A 9269-nucleotide genomic window follows, 5' to 3' on the forward strand; every position below is an offset into this window, starting at 1 on the left:
CCACATCATTGGCTTCCATGCACTTCACTTTTATCTCTACAGTTTTCCCCGACTCTTTGCCATCTTTTAAATCCTGCTTCTCCCAGGCTATTCCCTCTGTCCTCGCTGGCCTAACGCTCAGCTCAGGTCTGACTTTCAGATCCATTCTGCGTATTGGTAGCCACATTAAAACCTTGACATTGCATTGAAGCAGCTGGCTCAATACCTCAGTGCTCCTTTGACTCAGAACTTGAAAGGGTTAACTCCTTTCCCGCTGAATCAGCAGGAATTTCATCAGGGGTTGCAGTAATAGCTGCATCACTCCCAAGTCCAGCAAACATTTGACCAGGAACAGGCTATTTGATATGAGATGGACAGCTTGCCTTCAATCAGGCTATCTAGGTTTTTGTAAGCGAGCCTAAAACCTCTTCAAATAGAGCTCTCTCTGCTGAAGTCACGCTGGATGAATAAAAGTATTCAGAGCCTACACAAGTTTTACGAAATACAAAAAGCAGCTAGTACTGGTAGGCGCATACCCATGAGTAAAGCTGGCAATAGCTGTGCGGATTGAAACATGAGATCCTTTTATTCAACAATTCCTGTATTGTTTTTACACCTTCCTTCCAAAACTGGCCCTCGCGGCTTTGAAATTTTGCCCATGTGTTGGGTTTTTTTTCCCCTTTTTGCCCCCTGGCTTTCAACTACCTACAGAGATCACAGAAGTTAGAGGTAGAAAAGCGACAGAATTCATTTCTCCAGTTCACACAATCCCTTTAGGCCTCCTCCCACTTATACAATATTTTGATGTGCTTGGCTAAATTTGCCTTCTACTGACATAAACTCAGATACATTTGTTGATTCTGCTGAAGCTTTGTGATAGAAACGGGCTTTGAGGCAGCCAGAGATAGACACTGGACATTTACACCAGTGCTCCTAAAAGCGAGATTTGCCCATTTTAAAGCAGAGAAGTTTCCTTTGCGAATTCCATTTCACAATCTAACAGATCTCAGCATTAGCTACCTGCAGTTCATTGTCAACCTAAATTTTCTGTTGCTCAGATTCAGCCAATTACTCTTAGTTATAGCTATCGCCCTTGGATTATCTTAAAATACTTTTCTCTCTTTAATGTTCACATCACTTCTGGGGTGGTTATCACCTCACCGCACCACGAGCATGAGCAGCCTTTCACTCGCCATTTCCCCAAGGTGGCAAAAAGGACAATGTGATGCTATAAAAAGAAGATAACATGGTCAAAGAATCCCTCTTAATTTTCATTTCCAGGAAATGTAATTACAGTTCTTGTAATGTCTATATAGGTCTGCTCTACAGACTTGGCTGAAAATGACTTCATGTTCCGGATGTCTTCTTGAGACTTTAAAAAAAACAAAATGAGAAGGGAGGGTTAGGAAGGGGGAGGTCAATCTTCCCTCTGCATTTAGTCTAAGGTACACAGGAATGTGGCCTGAGTGTGGACTTTGAAGAAGCGCTGTTGAGAGCAGGCCTAGGAGAAAATTTTCCATCATACTGGGGCTCTGTGCTGTGGATTGGATGGTGTTGGGATAAAGACGGAATAATTCAGTGACAAGACGGCTTGGCATCATGTGCAAATACCTGTCCACCTTCTCAGACGCTGTGTTATTAATATTTTATGTATATCTGTACCTCCTTCCATAAAAGTATTCATTTTGCTCCTGATCTCCCAGTGTAATAACATGCAGAGGAAGCACAGTTGCCGCTAAGTGTCTCTGAAAATCAGTATTAACAGTGCATAAACACAGGAGAAGACCCCAAGCCCCTTAACAAACAAACACTCTCTGCAGAACAGATAATGGCTCTGGAAATGCGGCTGTTGCCCACTGCCGGGTAAGCTCTTTTCCTTTCTTATTTCAGCTGCATTGTGTGTTGAGCAGCTGTGACATCAAGTGGCCAAACACAATACAGTTGGGTTTGGGACAGAACTCTTCATACATGGTAAAAATAGCAGAGCCCTTCCATTGCACTTTTCATTTTCAAAGAGCTGTACAAAGAGTAATTCATTAACCCCCACACAACTCAGTGGGGCAGATGAATGTAGTGACCCTAAAAGTACAGGAGGAGGGGAAACCACTCTCCAAGCTCCCCGCAAGCATGGCAGTCAGCCCTCTAGGATGGTGCAGAGCCTGCCCTTGGGCCAGAGTACAGGACCGTCACCCACTGCTGCAGAGAGCAGCTGCTGAGAGAGAAGGGATCAGAAAGGTGCAGCCCATTCAGCATCTGATGGAGAGGCCACACCTGAGGCAAGGGTTGTGCTCTTCCTCCCTAGAGCAAGAGAGCCCATGGTTAGGGACTGGGGGAAGCTACATGAGAGGACACAGCAGGACCAGAGCTGGTTTGGAAGAGATGCTTTGTCAGAGGCCTGGCCAGAGGAAAAGGCTTCTGCGGTGATTTTCTGAAGATGTCAGAGGACTTTGTTGATAGATGTGGAAGGTAGGGAAGAGCAGCATGGATTTGGATTAAGAAATACAGTGGTGGAATCAAAGAAGTGTGACTGTAATGAGATCCCACTGGTTAACTGGGATTCCTGGTGTGACAGGTAAATTGGAAGATACAGTGGAAAAGAGGCGCTGGGTCTCAACCCGTGGAGCAGGGCATCCCAGACTGATGCTAGCAAACATCTATTCCAGAAAGAAAGAAATGGAGCAAGAGATGGGTTTTCGCAGGCCCATGTTAATGGGGAGGAATAGTGGGTATAAAGTCTCTGACAGAGGTTTAATCGTAGCGTTTAGTGCACCTGCTGCGTGTCAGACTTCGCTCAACTCTTTGCCTGCGCTTGAGGTATGCGCTGAGGGAGCCGAGCGGGTGGGCCAGAGCGGGTTTGCTGAGCTGCTCACAGCCTGGGAGAGTTTTCAGTCAGTGTTATAGGTGCAATTACTCCACATCCCATAGAGAGTAAGATCCAGGAAGACATGTAAAAGTTATGTGTCTAGGTACGAGTTTGCTGCCTTAAGCTTCCTTTCTCGCCCACGCAGAGAAACAGCCTTGATACAGATGCTGTGTTTTACGTGGGTACCTTTGAGGTCTATCCAGACATGCCTGTTTCCTTTTGATTATAAAAGCAGACTTGCGTGACTCAGAGATCCAAACTACGGACAGATGCATCCAGTTTCAGAGATCAAGAAATCAGTCCCCGCTTTCCCCAAGTCATCTGTGCCCCAGTGTTTGCTTGCTCAGACCTGCAGTGGTTTTTTGCTGCAGGCAAGGTCCATGCAGGGACATTCAGCAAGAGAAGTGCCCACAGCCCCTCCTCTCCCAGTAGCTCATCACCACTGCACTCTGCCTGTGCAAGAGCAGGGAAGGCGGTAGGAGCTAAAAGTGATTCCCATGAGAATGAGGTCGATTTTTAAGGCAGGAAGACAACATGAAGGAAATTTAAATCCTACCGTCTGTGCTGTACCTGTTCTGTGGCAAGAGAATCCTGCTTGATAACCTTTGTGCTTTACATAAGTATTATGCAGTCATTAAGAAAACAAATGAGTTGTTACTGGTTTAGTCATACTGGTTTTTGCAGGTTTCCATTGTAAAAAAACCCAACTAAATACCAAATTTAATTTCTTAATGGCTAATCGATTCCTAGCCTGCTTTCCCTTTTATAGCAGAATGTATGTCAAAGTGAGAGGGAAAGACCTACTCAGCAAGGAGTCTCGAACACCCTGTAAGAGACAGTGCAAGACTTGCACGCTGGCCTCTATAAAGGGGATTACTTAATGGTTTTGTCATGGTTTGATTGAGCAGCTATGGCCTTTGGATGCACAATTCCTGGTAATTGATACCCAGCTGGTTTAAAAGCTTTCAGTCTCACCTCAAATCACCATATCAGAGCATTAGCTGCCAGGAAATGTACTCTTTGGTATTAGCACCCTGAGCTGGGCATTGGTTCACTTCCCAATAACCCTTCACCACCACCTGAAAATGGATGTAGTAGTTTTATATGTAGGTTAGCATTTATAGTACTTAAAAAGTAGTATATATTTTTCCTATTCCAGCCATCTTATCTGCTTTTTTGCTGTTGCCATGGTTGTTCCATTTTAAATAAAGCATGTTCAAAGTATTCTGCCTAGTACATGAGTGTCCAACACGGCTCTCGTATACTCATGTAGGCTGATGATTGACCCACGCTACATATTCATAGCTACACACAAACCTGTGTCCATAGTATTACTTCTCAAAAATGGCCAGTTAGTCTAATGTTACCTGCATCTTCAACATTCATTAAACCACCGTTAGTACTGAATAAACCCTGAGCACCCATTTCACAGAAAGTCAGACATAGAATTCTCTGGGCAAGGTCTGTAGTGTCCCTGCCCTGTCCCTGCTGGCTTGCAAACCTGGGGCAGTAATTTCCATAGAAAATTCAAATCCCAAACCTACCGAAGCCAGCTGGAGTTGGAGAAAATCAGAAATCAGACTGTCAGGTGAGATAGCAGGCTGAGGTCCCTGCAGCCATGCAGGGTTTGTCACTCTGCTAGCAGATCCTCACTGACAACTCTTAGTTTAATTTTTGTGCTGTAATTGCGAGTTTTCTATATGAGGCCCTGAAAAGATCTAATTCAGTCTAGATCCTTCCCTTACCCCAGTCATTGTACTGAAGTTGCTTTCAGACTGGCTATTAAATGCACAAACTGGTGGCTTTTAAATAATTTTCAGGACACTAACCAGTCCATCTCTACAATCCTGGGAGAAGACAGGAGAATTAAGAGAAGCAGTGGAAGTTCCAAGCATTAAGAAAGACATCAGGTCTGTCATCTCAAGTCATTTCATTACTCACATGCCTAAAACCTGTGGTCTTTAATTGCAGAGTTAAGCTGTAAAACAAAAGCATGACAGAAAAGGGGGATGAGAAGCAAGAGAGAGGATGTGAAGGCAGAGGAGGTTTTGAATGCCTGGAAGAAAACATCTTAAATAGTCATTCAATAATTTTAATAGATACCCAGAAACAGCGTTAGTCAGATTCTGCCATTACCTTTCCAATGAACGTTCCTTAAAAATACCACGATCTGCAGAGTCAATGAAGAGAAGAAATCTGAGCGACAGTGCTGACTTCTGCATCCGATCGCTTTCCTCCGGAGATCTAACCTCGGCTATGGTGACGTAGTAACGCAGTCAGAAAGCCTCATTCATAAGGCCACTGAGATGCAGGACTGCTTTTCAAAAAGAAACCTACCAAAACATAAACAGGCTGGCACTTGCAGAACTGTCGGATAGAGTAGGTGAGGGTGGTGCATACACAGCGACCCAGACACATGTTCTTCAGGTGTTCTGTGAGGCACTGGGGAGAAAGAGAAGTTCCCAAGTATTCAGGAAGCGCTTTCAAGGTGCTACGAAAGCTCACGCCCTGGAATGCACCCTACACTGCATAATGGTTATTAAGCATATTAATGCACTGGCAAACAAGTCCTGATCTGTGGTGGATTTGCTGCCTGCCTTGGCATCCTCAGCTGTTTGAAGCAGTGATTTCACACTCTGCAAAGCTCTGAACTCTCCTGCCCAACCACTTTAAACAGGGAAGGAAAAGGCTGGCCTAGTCAGCTTCTCTGCTCAGGAGCATGTTGCAAGCAATCAAATAACTTACACATACTACACTTATGATTTTACCATGGCCTGTAAAGCACAAGGAATGCCTAGGCCTTGCAATGGAAGAGGCTTTTGATCACGAGAATTGTTTTCCAAGTGGTGGATGCCTGTAAGTCAGCTCTGTGTCAGTGTTTTTTCTTCACCTGCTCCATCAGCATGTTATACCAATGTGTTAGTGTACTCGTGTGGGCTGTCAAACTGGGTTACTGGCTACAGTGGCTTTATGTTTCCTGAAACTCTCTGTTCCCAGTATCCACCCCATTAGCCACACATCCCCAAACCATGAAAGAAATATATTATTTTGAAAGAGTGCACTGAGTATTTGATTAACTGGTAACAAGCCCGGATCCCCACAGCAACTCATGCCAGCTAGACATCTCATAGCTTTAGGGATGCTCAACTTTAAAGAAAGAGAAAAAGAAAAATCAGGCAGGATACATGATGGAGCAGTGGCATTTTTAATATCAGCGCTGACTTTTATTTTAATATATATAGCACCGTGCAATTTTAAATCTGCTGATCCAGGAAAAATTATACCAACACCTGAACAGTGCCAGACTACTGATTATGGATGCCTGATCAATGGTGCCTCTAGGTATTGTAGTGCCAGCGTCTTCAGCTGCACCCTCGCTCGCGGACACACGATTCAGTGGAGCGGACACGGCTCTTGGCATGGTGTCTGTGGCCAGGACCGTGAGTGGGTCCTGGCTGCCGGCGATGGGACCGTGCGAGTAGGGGGGGATGCAGGTTCTCAGCACACGGCTTGCTGCTCACACTCCAGCAGAGGAAATTTGCTTGCTTTGTGTTGTTTCTGTGGTCACAAGGAAAGAAGAGCCTAGGCAAGGGACAGCGGCAGAGTTTAGGCTGCTCTTCTACAGCCAGTCCTCTCGCACGGCTTTGCTTCGGTTGAACAGGAATACGGAGCTGCAAGAGCCTCAGTGCTCAGCCTCCTAGGCCAGAGGGTTTGCTTTACACTTCACTTCTGCCCGACACCAAGCTAATTATGACCTTTCATAATATGTCTTCTATTCTTAAAGAGCACCCTACCATACTTCACCATCCGTCTTTTGCTCGACTACTACAGTGTTGAATTTCCCTCAGCCCTAGGCTTTCTTGTGCTCCATCTTTTCCAGCTCATTATAAGACTCAGCACCTCTACGTGATTTTCCATGCATAGCAATCAAGGGACTTTTACAAAGTGCAAAGATGGTGGAGATCTCTAATTCAGCAGTTATCCAGCATAAAAATCCAGGTTTATGATTTCCAGCATCTGATTGCTCAGGAGTGCGTTTCTGCAGGGAGTGCTCCCCTCTCACGCCTTTGCACCAGGAAGGGTAAGGCTCCAGGGTAAGTCACGAACTGCTGCCAAGGACACAGCTGTAAGGGGTATAACATGCAGTTTTGGGGAGGTTGGCACTGCAAAGAATCATTTAGCTCTAAAGTGACAGTTTAATTCCAAGGGCTTTTCCTGGCCAATATTGCTCTCTTTCAGCTGTGTGCAATCCAGCAGCATTCCAACGTGATTCGTGGCTGTGCAGCCCACGTGAATCTGCACCCCCAGCGAGGCAGAAAAAGCACACAAACCAGCATGCAGTGCCACTCTGGGTGTGTGGGCCATATTGCATGGTCACAAAATTGGGTTTCAGACGGCGTCTCCTTGCTAGGAGCCTAGGAGTCATGCAGGGGGGCCTCGTGGGGTACCGTGTCAGCATGGCGTGCCTATGGAAGGTGGTCAGTTCAACAGATTTCCTTTGCTTTTTATTAGACTTAAAGCTTGTCTTGGGGGGATGTTCTCAGGAAGGTAAGAAAAACATGCCCGGAAGAAATGATCAGTCACAGTCAGGCTGGAAGGGCGAGGCAGTTCTGGAGCAAGCACGAACATAACTAACTTTGCAAGCAAAAACATGGCTTTGTATGGTGCAGTCAGGATGAACTGGGCACTGCCAGACCCCTGGAGCCCCTAAACCCCAACTCCAGGCTTGGGGAACTTGGCAGATTTGATGTTATGTGCTCGAAATACTGCAGAGCCAGGCCCCCATCAGTCTGAACAGAGGCTACAGAGTGTCAGTGAAATGGGAGGAAGCAAACCCAGGGGAACTGGGAGTCCCCATGGGATTACACGCATGGGTCTGGGCTCTGCAGTGTCCCAGCAAGACAAAGCACTGGACCCTGCTTAGGGCATCACGCTGTCACGGCTGGGGATGGTGCTCTGCCTTCAACAGGAGCAAACATGTCCAGAAGTGAAGGCTAAGGGCACGGGAAGGTGAGAAGGGACAAGACCGTGCCTTTCCCAGGTCAGCCTATGGCCTTGTTCAAATGTTTTGACCTTGCAATGGGATTTCCCTCATTACAGATTCCCTTCCGCAGTGCAACGTGTGACTATCCCTCAGTTCAAAAATCCTAGAAGAAAAACAGGCTCATGGAAAGCGTGGACACAGCTATTCTCCACAATAAACCCCAAAAGACCTTGTGTTACAACCGCAACTTATCTAACGTAACCAAAGCAGTATATTCCCTGGGGGCCATACCACCGGGGAGAGCCTGGAGGAATGGTGGCAACCAGGGCTGAGGGGGAAGGAGGCATGCCCCCCCGCCAGCACCCCACAGACCCACGGTCCGACGCTCCAGCACAGAGGAGGAGACGGAGCGGGACCTCACCAAGCTGGCTACAAGGAGCAGCTACCAGGGGGAGCTGGATAAATAAGTCCAAGAAGGAGCAGGATCTCTCTGCAGTGCCACAGCTGGGAACAACTCATGTGAGTGGTCATGTTCTTATTAAACACCACGACACGGGGCTACCGCTGAGTCCATAGAAAGCTGAGTATTACTTTCCAGGGATGGAGGCTTTGCCAGTCACAGAGCACCCAGTTCATTCAGTGGTGCATGGTTCATGCTTCACCATAATGCAGCAGACTAAATAATTAACAATGGGTAATTTGTTTTTTTTTTTCTTTACAGAACACCCACAGAGGGATTGGAGCTTTTCAGGAGCACGAGTCTTGGCAAAGTCTTCAATTTTGTGGCCCGGTGTTGAGCTCTGTTCTGCTCTGTTATTTTTTGGTCACAACAGTCTTCATGCACGTGTCTTGGGGCATCAGATGCCCTTGTGCAGACCTAGGCAAAACACTTGAAATTTGTTCCTGTCAGCACATTAGGACCTGAGGTGTGATAACTGATCGCGTGAGTGCTCCCTCTCCACCCCAGGAAGTGTAACTGTTATTCACTTCAAAATCAAAGCAAAAATTTATTGTAATTAACCTTTTCCTAGCACTAATAACCCTCTTCCCAGCCCCCCTCTCGCCAGCCTGCAGCCTTCTTGCCGGTGCCAGTCCCGTTCGGACACCAGCCCCTGGGAAAACATGGCGGCACCGTCCTCCCGCGCCGGGATTTCAGCGGCACGGCAGCACGAAGCTGAACCACACGCTTCTCCAGCCTTTGCAAAATCAAGGCTCAGCTTCCAGTTTTAGCGCCAACACACATGTTAAAATTCCTCCTCTCCCCCCCACAAGCGTGCGTTTGTACAGCGACACACTTAGGCCGTGTACCCAGTGAAGGCCTACGCGCACGAAGGAACCGTTTGCTTTGTAGGCGGACGCCGCAGGAAGGCCCTACGGGTGTCACCGGCTGAAGGGTTTGCCACACAGGAGAAAAATCCCCTCAGCGTGGACCCGGCCTCCCCG

Source organism: Gavia stellata, chromosome 27 (genome assembly GCF_030936135.1).
Source record: "Gavia stellata isolate bGavSte3 chromosome 27, bGavSte3.hap2, whole genome shotgun sequence".
NCBI classification, from domain to species: Eukaryota; Metazoa; Chordata; class Aves; order Gaviiformes; family Gaviidae; genus Gavia; species Gavia stellata.